This window comes from Falco punctatus, assembly GCF_963210335.1.
Source record: "Falco punctatus genome assembly, chromosome: 6".
NCBI lineage: Eukaryota > Metazoa > Chordata > Aves > Falconiformes > Falconidae > Falco > Falco punctatus.
Window position 1 is genome coordinate 65,249,315 of NC_137585.1, and position 11,382 is coordinate 65,260,696.

General features: G+C 38.5%; 1 long non-coding RNA gene across 1 annotated transcript in view; it reads left to right on the plus strand.

Annotated features, from left to right (window-relative positions):
• Positions 1 to 11,382, plus strand: part of LOC308065768 — a 57,499-nt gene that overhangs the window by 27,784 nt on the left and 18,333 nt on the right. Inside the window, exon 1 of the long non-coding RNA XR_013928915.1 lies at positions 1 to 11,135. This exon is cut by the window's left edge and continues 27,784 nt beyond it. This is a non-coding gene — a long non-coding RNA (uncharacterized lncRNA). The remainder of the gene's footprint in view (positions 11,136 to 11,382) is intronic.

Genomic DNA, 11,382 nt, shown 5'->3' on the forward strand with positions numbered 1-11,382 from the left:
ATATCATCTTGATAATCTATTCAAACACCTAAGAGACTTCAGTTTCTGTTCTGACATGCTCTGAATTTCAGTTTAAAAATGCATTCTGGTTTAACTGTCATCAATAGCCTAATGCAATCTCAAAGAAACAGGCACAGGCTATTCAAATATGTTCCAATATAACTTGGAGATTGTCAGACAAAGAAAAAAATAGCTTCACAGTTAAAGACATAAATGTCAAGAAATAAGAAGACGAAGAAAAAATGTAAGAAATTCTGGGGGGGGTTTATTACATTTTTCTGGTTTGGGTCAATTAATCATAAATCACCATAATTTTAATAAAAATCGTCTACAAAGCACAGTTAAAAAGCATGACTTAGTTCATCAAGATCTAAGAGGGTCTTTCTTTGCTGTTGAGATTTTAATTATTCACTCTTTCAATATTCATAAGTCACCTCATTCTTTAAATCTTGAGGTAATCCAGCCAATCTCAAGATTTAAAAATAGGAAAGGTAGTAAATTTAGGATGCTTTCGTGTATTGAAACAATTTCTTTTCTGGTATTTGATTATTTGCAGTAAAAATCTCTCTCTCTCTCTCTCCAGTCCTAAGGTCTAAAGCCTTACTGTCATAAAACCCAAAATTCTGATGGAGCTACATGAATTTAGTAAGTGAAAAGTTATGAATCATGCCAGGTATTCCAAAACTCAAAAGGGAATTATGAGCTACAATCTCTGTTATTGGAAAAAGGAGTTTTAAATTCTCTAATGGATCAATGTCAATAATAGTTATGATACTAGCATCTTAATAGTTCTCTCACCAGTGAAATATCAATTAGTGATTAGAACATCACAGGAAAAAAATATGAACTTTAATAAAACCATTTAGATTTTTGTTTTAAAGCTCAGATCACAAATTTCAAGTTGTCCTACCTAATAAACTAATTTACCAAAGAGATGTGATAGTTCTAATTTACCAAAAAGATGTGATAGTTGAACCTGTTACTCCTTCTCCTATATGACAGCATCTTATTTATAGTCAGTGTGCCGAGGCTCAGTATGCCGCCAGTCTGTAAGTAGCCTGGCCATTCCTAAACTGAAACAGCAAACTCCATTTTTTTTTACAAATCTCCTTATTTTGTAGCAAAGCAAATTTTGTACTACCAGACTGAAGAACTATTTGTGCTGTCAGTGTTATCCCTGGGTAAATGGAAAAATCTAGACTTTGAAGGACAAGATTGAAAGGGTGGTGTAAGACATAGATGCTTTTCTACTGCAAGCATACTTGAGAGCCTTGCAATCCTCCTTTTTGCCCTCTGTCAGCCCCACAAGGGTCATGCTTAGCAGCCTGAGAGACATGTAAGGAGAAGCTGTGGCGATTTGCCTTGAACAAAAGATGCGGCTTTGATAACAGGATCACGTAGCTGGGTAGCTTTGTCACCATGCGGCTGCTTGTAGGAGTTCCTGTTCATCAAAAGGGACCTTTAAATTATTGGCTATTCTGCGTGTTTCCTTTCCTGCTCAGCCTGTTTTCATCGGCGCTTGGGTTGTTTGGGTGTTTTGCTTAGGCCCACTTTTTTTTGGTTTTGTTTAACTCGTGGCTAGACTTTTCCATGAGAACCAGAAAATTAAGATCAAGGTGTTAGGTTAAGATCAAGATGTTAATATTCATCTTGGTAGCTCCCTTATGTTCTGCTTCTTTACCTCAAACACTGCCTCTTTTCGGTGACAACTGTGGCCTAACTGAAGCTCAGCATTAATAAGGATGAGTTGGTATATTTGCTATGTGCATTTTGAATGTACTTTTCCCCTTCTCTGAAATATTCCCAGTGAGAGAACCTTCAAGTCACACTGAGTATCTCTTTCTCCAAGAGTTTGGGAGGAAATTAGGGTATTGAAAAATGACAAACTAATGAACTGAGAGATCCTGAAGGCCCTTGACATCCACTGAGATGGCAGAGATATTGTGGCAATCCCCAAGACGAGCAAAGAGAGGAAAGTTTCTTAAGGAAATTTCTTGTCAGGAGCCTTTATTGTAGGATGCCCCTTCATTTGGAAATTTCCAGAAGTTTGAAAATCAGAGAATCATGAAAACCACAGGCAATCTGATGATTTGCAAAACAGAAGCCATCTACCTCCCCTGGCAGCATTTGAATGAGACAAAGCAAAAGGGTGAAAAACACTCCCCATCTCGAGCTAGAGTTCAACAGAAGTCCAGGCACATTTCTTGTACACTTGATTTGCCTCTGGCCCAAAGACATGTGTTGGTTCTCTTGTCAGGGTGGTGCCTAGCTTCAGTTTCTAGGCATTCCATCTTGTGATCTTTTCCTCTGCAATCTTGAGTAGACCTCTTCTGTGTTTTTACTTCTCCATGCTGTTAATGAAGAAAATGTGCTGATGTTCTTGTGCTGTTGTATAGGTTTGTAGCAGAGATGTTCTATGAGGAGAGATGACCACTGTTCTTTACTGTTTTTTTCCACCAAATACTATGAAGATGTATGAAAAGCACCCAGCACACAAATCTTCAACCTCAGATGACAGCCCATGAAACCTAATGTAATTCAAGTAATAAATGTTGACAGCTAAATGTTTTCTCTACCTACACTTGTGTGTGGGGACCGTTCCTTCTACAGATTTCTTTACCTACTTCAACACTGGTAAGTCCCCGCAGAGTGCAGCCAAAGATGATACGTTTTAAATGAGCAGCAATAAAATTTCCCCATAGTAAGTTTAAATCCTGATAATGATGTACTTTTGTTGCATTGTACTGAACTTTTACCCATCAGTCCAATTATGGGCTAATTCATTCTCATCACCTTGGAAAGCTGCTTTTTTTTTTTCCCCCAAAGCTCTATCTGATTTTTTTGAGTGTGAAATGCTTACAAAGGGAAGTTAATAAAAGAGTGGTTCATCTGCATATACAAAGAAAGATCATAATATAAAAAATTGCCACATTAGAGAAGTCTAGACCTTGACTATCTGTCATATATTTTTATAGCTTCTTATCACTGTGCTATCTGATTAAGTAGTGAAATGGTTAAGATAAATGAGACTTAATTAGCGTAACTGATACCTGTCTATTGCAAGTCTCAAATTTGCATCTGGGAGCTCTGATTTTCAGAAGTGGGAAGCGCATGCCTGCAGTCCTTCTTCCCTTTGAAATCAGTGGGAGTTTTCCCTGCAGTGGAAACAAATATTGAAGGCTTCACCCAAAGCAAACTGCAACTTTTGCTGTCTGCTAATCTCTTTGACTCATGAGCTAAAACATGGGGGGGGGGGGGGGGGGGGGGGGGCAGTGGAAAGCAAATGCTGGAGCTCTGGGATGAAGGGAGAAGACGAAGAGCCTAGACTTGACTTTTAATACATCAGGTTGCAGAGCTCAGCAGCATGCAGAGATAAATAAGTTGTGTCAGGAAAAGGGTTGGTGCAGATTATTTTCTTTCTTGAGCAGAAATGGCCAAAATGTGGCTTGTTTTTTTCAGCTTTGCTTGTGGAGCAAAGTATTTACATTTGAGCTCAGGCATTAGATGGCCAGTTGCCATCGGTCTCAACTATTTCAGTAGGAATGGGCTGTAGCACAACTTCCCCACCAAATGTTCTCTGTGCAGAACAAACGATTTACCACAGAGCTCAGAGATGAGGTATTTACATTCATTTAAGTTTGGTATAAACATTTACAGAACATTAGGACAAATACCAGCGTTCTCAGCTAAATGTCTGACCACAATTACTTCTGATGAATAAATGGCTTGTAGAATGACTCTGAGAGGAGAGGGTGGTTGGGTTTTATTTTTTCTTTTCTTTCTTTTTTCCTCTCAAACCAAAGGACTGAAAAAACAGTACACTGTGCAGCTAAACACACTGTGCAAAGGTTCATGTAGAGTTAAAGAAAACCATAGATGTTTGCAAGATTAGGGAGCGAATATCTAGATTAAACCAGTTTATTTTGTCCCTCATCTGCTGTTCTGTTTTTTCCTTCAAAATCTCACCTTCAAATCTGACCCTGACAGACATGCCTAATTCAGTAAAGACGCTTTGTGCTGACCAAGTACTTTTTAAACCAAATATTATGAGCTGGCCACTGCAAAGGTACTTTTCCCACTGGAAATGGTGGCATGAGGGTTGTTGACTACAGCATAAGAGACTATTTACTAAATATTTCTCAGAGACAGATGGCTGTGAGATTAAGAAAGCCACTCAAAGGTACCTAGAACTACCTGGTCTAAACTGCACATTTTCTTCTTAATTTTAGCGCAACGGGCAAATATATTCTTCCCCACTCTTTTTTTTTTTTTTTTTTTCTTTTTCTTTTATTCTGTTTGTTTGGGGTTTAAGTGTACTGCAGACAAAAATTGCAGATGTAAAGATTTCTGCTCATTGCTGTTTGTGCAGCTCTTCTTCTCATAACCAACTAATCTTCATGTTAGAGGCTACATTAACTTCTCTGGACAGCATCTTCTAAAGGGCTCGGAAGTGACAAGCCATCTTTTCTGTGCTACAGGAAGGGTTTGTGTACCTGGGAAAGACACTTTTGAGGCAGCACTGAGAAATCAGGCTCCAATAATTCAGAGCAAAACCTGAACAGGCACTTTTAGCATAAGTTTTTAAGAAAAATAAATTATAATCAACATAATGTCAGAAAAAAAAATCACTGTTCACAGTGCTGTTTTCAGAATATTGTTCATAGCCAGAGCAGTCCAGCAACTGTAGGACTCACTTAACCTGTCAGAAACAGCTCTGTTTTCAACTCTGACAGAGCATGGAGCCAAACCTGATTTACAGGCATCTTGGCTGAACATGTAATTATAAGTCTATTGACTAACCTGGGATGTGTCTTCCTTGGTTTGGGGGGCGATTGTGTCTGATTAGGTTTTATTCATGACAGTAATTTAAAGTGTCTAATGAAAACAGCTTATTCATAGCTCAGCATATCTGAGTGAAAATGTGTTCTCTTCTTCTGTAGCATCCCCCCACACACACATCCAAAACACTGCCCACCCCCCCCCACCCCCCACCCCCCGCCATTCCTTTGGGGTTGTTTTCATTCAAATACACTTATCCCTGTGAGAATAGTGGGTGCAAGGCAGATAGTAATTAAAATCTCTTGGCACTCCTGACCATTAAAACACAATTCTTTACTCCTTTCCCTAACAACCCTAATTTGAAAGCGTTAACTGTTGATCTGGTTCAGATCCCGGATCCCATAGAGGGCAGATCCTCTTGCTCAGTAGGGGACAGAAGTCTGTGAGACCCCATTGATGCTTGGAAGCATCAGCTTGGGAGGCATCAGGGCCTGGGAGCACCAGGGTCTTCATGACAGAAGACACCTCCAGGTGGAAAGAAACCCTGTCCTATGAGGTTTAAAACCTTACAGAGACCCAGATGTAAAGCAAGTTTTTGTTCTGGATTTCTTTTTCAGACAGTACTATGGCTGAATAATCTTACCTTTGAATTCCTGATTTCTACATTTATCGCTGACATCATTTTGGATGGGAACATATTATTTTATTAAAAGAGAACAAGAATGTCACTAACACCCTGCATCACCTCCTGAGCTCTTGAGGTCAAGCTACTTCACAGAATTTAAAAGCAGAAAGAAACAGAAGGAAAATGAGCTTCAAGCATTTAGCTGAAGCTCAGATGAAAACCGAGGCCACTTTGCTCCCGCTGACTTTGCAGCACAATGAACATAAAACATGTTTTTAAACTCATTCGAGTTTAAAAACATGAACGCTTCACAGAGGCAGCATTTTATACTCTTTATCCGAAGGTGCAGAAGACTGCGTGGCAGCCAGAACAGCGAGGAATCCTGTCTGAAAAGTTGCACGCACATTCAGTGAGGGGGTGTGGGAGGGAATTTTAATGAGTTCAGGATTTCTGTCTGCATTAGCTTTAATCATCAGGTCTCCCCCCAAAATGAAGAATATTCATGCTTACAATAATTAATACTGAACAGGAGATTTATATCAATCTGACAGATAGGAGATTAAATTAACTGTTCTTTCATGTACAATTTTAAGTAGGTCAGATAAGAACATCTATTGTAACCGACTTTTATTTTACAGATAGATATGGTCCGAACATACAGACCCACACGTACACATTTATGTATGTCTATAAAAATCTCACACACGCAGCAGAATCTCCTTAACCTGACATTTGCAAGCTACCCATTTCTTTCCCTGGAGCTCACCACTCTTCCCCTCACTGATTCATGGGCTCTAAGGTCAGATGGGATGGTTCTGATACTCTGCCAGATGTTTTGCAAACATAGGTCTTAGAATACTACTCCAATTCCTACATTGCATCCTGGCTGTTGAGGCTGTACTGGAGCACACTGAAAATATTTAAATCAAACAGCCTCCTATGCTGCATTGATTTCTCTCTAAATTTTATTCTATTCCCTCTGTACCTTTACAGATATAGGTTGGATCAGCATCAGTGGTCTGAAAGTGTTTCCTCTTTTAATAACATTTCCCACTAGGTAGTGAGAGCGCTAGTTGAACAGAACTGACACGAGGGGAAAAAAGGTATCAGAATATGGCATTGATGTGATGGGGTTTCAGTTAACTTAGTTCTCTGAAGGTGTTCATTAGTTGTTCATAGCGCTTGGTGCTTCAGAATTGAATTTCTTCTACAGATAATGGAAATACAAAGAAAAGATGTCTCTATCCTGCAGTGTCATCTATATGCATGTTTTAAACATTAAGCTAAATTACAAAGGAATGAACAGTATTTTGTTTCAAAGTATGCAGACTCTTTGGCAGTGATGCTGGTTTAGCTGTTTTCTAAAATAAAAAATTAAACCTGTTTTTAATATTTATTTAAGACTTTAGCTGTTGGCTGTGTTAACATATGGCTGCTTGAATAAAATAATTTATTTGTGTGTGAATCATCTAGGGAAAACATTAAAACCTGAAACCAAACTCTGAGACATTGTTTGCTAATAGTTTAGGTTAAATGTCTTGTTCTATTCTTCCATCATCTGTTTTCTTCCTTGTTGAAAAAGAGGAAAGAAGGGGAACTGGAGAAGGAAAAAATGGGAAAAATCTCAATACACACAATTTTGGATGAATCATTACAAAAATTAATTGATTTTTTTTAAAAAGATGGCAGTATTTTTAATGGAAAAATATATAAATCTAGGTTTGAAATACTGAAGTGATCTACTGGGTACATGCCTGAAGTTATACAAATGCTACAGCAGTGTGACATAGTATACGTAGTCACTAATCACCAGCGTGTACTTAAATAATCATACACATAACCATAACCGTGTTCTTAATTTCTTGCTGAATTGGGCACCAGTCCAAAGGCCCTCTAACTCTGTGGCAAATGTCTGTGTGGGATTTAAGTGATTTTCTAGTCTCGCTCCCAAGTTGATAGAAAGATGTAACAGGATCAGAGACATTTAATTCTGCCAGCAACCCAAGTGTCCTCCTGATCCCACAGCTCCTGTGGTTCAGTTCCTAGAGGAGGGGTCTGCAGTGTTCTTACATTGGTTGTTCTTCACCCTGGGGCTGGAACTAATTTGGGGGGGGGGGCTCTCCTCTGGTTGAAGGGTGTGCAGATGGCTAGCCCTGGGAGCTTGCAGGAGAAAAAAAAAAGGTGCCATCAGTGTTCAGTAGGTATGGAAATTAGGTAAAGTGGACTCATGTTGGATATTTAGTTGGACTGTTGGTCCTAAAGAAGGTTCTGCAGTTAAGCATCTGAAGGTAGGTTGGAATAAAGACCTATACTGCTGAGCTTGGGAGAAGACCTGAGGTATCCAATCCACCAGCCAAAGCTGTGAAGCTGGTGACTTCGGAGCCAAGAACTTGGAGGACTGTGAGTGTATAATAATTAAGTGCTGTAATTCCCCTTGCATGTGAACAAAACCTGTATCACAAAAGCAAGGGGAGACAGAATCAGGACAAGCGGGTTGCTTTTAATTTTTTTCTTGTTAAGAAACTTTACTTTTCAAAAAGTCCCCTTTGGCAGCTGCAACCTTAACTTCTCTCATTAGAATCAACAAATGAAACCAAGTGAGAAAAAAAGTGAAATTGTCTAGACTGAATGAATTGCAGGCAGCACAGTGAAAAGCAAATTGGGAAATTTAATGTTCTTTCAGTTTTAATAACCTGAGGTGTTATCACTATTGTCTGTAATTAATTTTTTTAAGATGTTCATTTTAGATCAACAGTGTCCCTATGAAACAGCCAAGCCATATATCATATTTAAAAGAGTAAAGTCCAAACTCTGTGGTGATATCATACCAATTGACATTAGTGAGAGTGCAACTCTGCTATCTTCTGTTACTTTTGGTGTGTTGCTTTTTTTGGTGGTTTTATTTTTTTTGTGAAGTCATCAGCAAAATATATTTTAAGAAAAAAATTGTTGAATTGGTGCATTTCTCTTCATCTCTTCTCCTTCTCTGTATTTATGCATTTGAAGTGTGGAAAATGAGTGTTTGGGAAGCCAAGAACAAGTATTCCTGAAACTGTTTAACCTCGGATTCTCAGGGAAGTTATTTTCTGTAGAGGTGCTAAAAATATTAGCCCTCAGAATAGCACGAGCTGGATGCTGCAGACACTGTAATTTAAGGACTTGTGTGCTCTTGGGTCATGTTTAATAGCTTCATGCAGGCATTTTCGTTTTTTCCCATAATACTTTTTCTTGAGGTGCAGGCTTTAATGCAGTTTACAGAAAAATAATAAATTCAATAGTGGGTATATAGGGGCTTTCTGTTATAAACATGAGGGCAAATTCTCAGCAGCAATGCACAGGTCTCTCCTCCCAAAAGAAAACCCTGCTGCCCATGGCAGAGTAGATGCCTGGGAGTTCAGACCCTGGACTGGCTTTGCAGGTAGATGAAGCTCCATCTCTCAGTGCAGGAGTTGATCCTGTCAGCCCCTGCAGGTAAATGACTGCTTTTGAAACCGTTGTCAAATCAATGACAGTCCCAAGCATGAAACCGTAACATTTGCAGCCCTGCTCCGCATACAGCCCCGGCTGCTGGCGTTCAGACCCCGGGCTTCGTGTCTCACCTTCGTGTCTGCAGCATAAATGGAGCAACTATCACCTCGCTGTATGGCTGCTGGAAATAAAGTGCAGCAAGATCACTGCTGGAGCAAACTCACATGCAGCCCACACGATCTTGCCTTTTTTCCTTTCTTTTTCACTCTGCATTCTTTTCTTTCTGCTTTCTTTCTCAGAGAAATACATGGTGAATAATCCTGGAACCATCTAAAGATCATAAGGACCTGAAATGCCTCTGTAAGCACCCTCAGCATTACAGCAAGACTAAAATACCCAAGATGACCTAAGACATATTTCTTCACCGTTTTGTCTAGAAGGCTTAGTTTTACAAGGGATCCACCCTTCATATTTCCTTTGTTGTTGTTTATGATGATCATATAAGAAAGCAAACAGTGCTGTATACAACACATAACAATACATTAAGAGAAACTTTGAATGAGCTAAACCATAGCTCCTCATTTGAAGGGAGGGGAAGAAGTAAAGAAAAATTAAAGTTTAATTTTGTTTCCTTGCTATTTATGTGGGAGAAAAAGTGCACTGCTCTTACAAGATGGTTCTACTTGTTGTTTTGAACATGATATGCCTGGGAGACAGTATGGAGCTAACTATTTGCTTGTATATTAAGAATGATTTTTCTATATAGAAAATCTGAAGACTTTATTCATTTTTTTGGTGACTTTAATGTTTTTGATAGCTGAAGTTCATGAAAAAGCCATGTAATTGGTACAGAACTTTTTTTACTTGCATCAAGCCCCCTAATCTTTGAACATTAGAATAATTTTGCATCTAGCCTGGGGTAAATTAGTTTCTTCAGGGTTTTTTTTTCAACTTTCCAGCATTATTTATTTTCAATTTGAAATTCTTTTAATATCAAAGTGGATGTAATTAATTCTCTGTTTCTGATGATCTGAAAATTAAAATGAAAAATTACAAATAATATATCAAAGAACTTTCATAAAATATACCTGACCAAAATAGTTCAGGTTTACTGAACCTACATATCAATTTTTGCAGGGATTTTTTCCCCTACATATAAAAGCCATGCTTTAGTGCCATCTAGTGCACTGAGAAATCACAAAAGAAACTTCCCTGAATATTTATGCTCATCTAGCAATAAACACTTTAAAACTCCAGATTAAAGCCATGGTTATCATAATAAGTAAACAGTGAAATGACTCTTAATTACCTATCTGGAGCCTGACTATGTATGACTGATGGTGAGTGTAAAGCAAGAGTTTCAGGTCTTCTCTCACCAACCATCACTGAAACTGAAAAAGACTCAGCAGTTCAGATTTAATCTCTTTTCCTCTGGAAAATTAGAGGTGTCTAAAAAGAGTTTTTCCTCTCAGCTAAATATCATGAGTTTGATACCTAATTGTGGGATGCACGAAATACGGTGTGTGAAGAGCCTAGGCTTCTCCTTTTCCATAACTGAATATTAACTGTCCTGATGCCAGAAAAAAAAATAAAAATAAAGCAACAAATACCAAAGGCCTGCTGGAGCACAGAACAGTTAGTAAAAATAAAAATGTGACCACATATTCAGTATTTTTCCTCTCCTGTTGTGGTTTTGGTTTTTTTTTTTTTTTGGTTGGGCTGTTTTTTTCCAGATTTTGTCAAAGAAAATGAAAACTGAATTTGCAAGCCTGGGGAAAAAAAATCTGAACCACATTTCAGCAGGTGAAAGATGCTACCCTGGCTTGGTCTTTATTATATTCAAGTCATGATGGCCACCCCAAGAGGAGAATTTGGGCCTCAGCATTTGTCCCGATAGTTGTCTTACTAATGATCTCTTGAGGTTTTGGAGTATTACATTTGTTATCAGCATAGGCGCTCTGATGGCATGTATGTGATTCATAAATAGCTAGCAAGGTTTGAGAGGTTAGAGGATTTGATTAGATGATCTGAGGTTAGATGTTTGTATTGGAGAGGTTAGATGATCTGTTGAAAGCATTCAGATCTTTGGAGATCAAGACACTGATTATCAGCACAGATTTTACAGCAGGTACATGCAGGTTGTCAGGTTTGACAGTTCCAGTGGTTGCAAACAGGTGGAAGATTTCTTACCCCCAAATCAGGGAAAAATCACTTCCCTGGAAATTTCACTATCGAAAGGAGAGGTGATGGTTTTGATCAAAAGGTGAGTTTCATTCTAAAAATCTTGCAAAATGTATAATTTGTGTTGATTTCTAGATGTGTCCCTGATGAAGATTTCTCTATCTTTTTTTCTAATATGTACTTTAAGTCTAGTACAGCAAAACATTTCTGTGTAAAAGCCAGGTATGTGCAGTGTGGTATCTGAGTTCCTTGCCTGGGTGACTCAGTAACAGCTGAGGATCAGGACAGAGGCATAGGAAAACTATACATCTTCCCCAGAAGGAAACCAG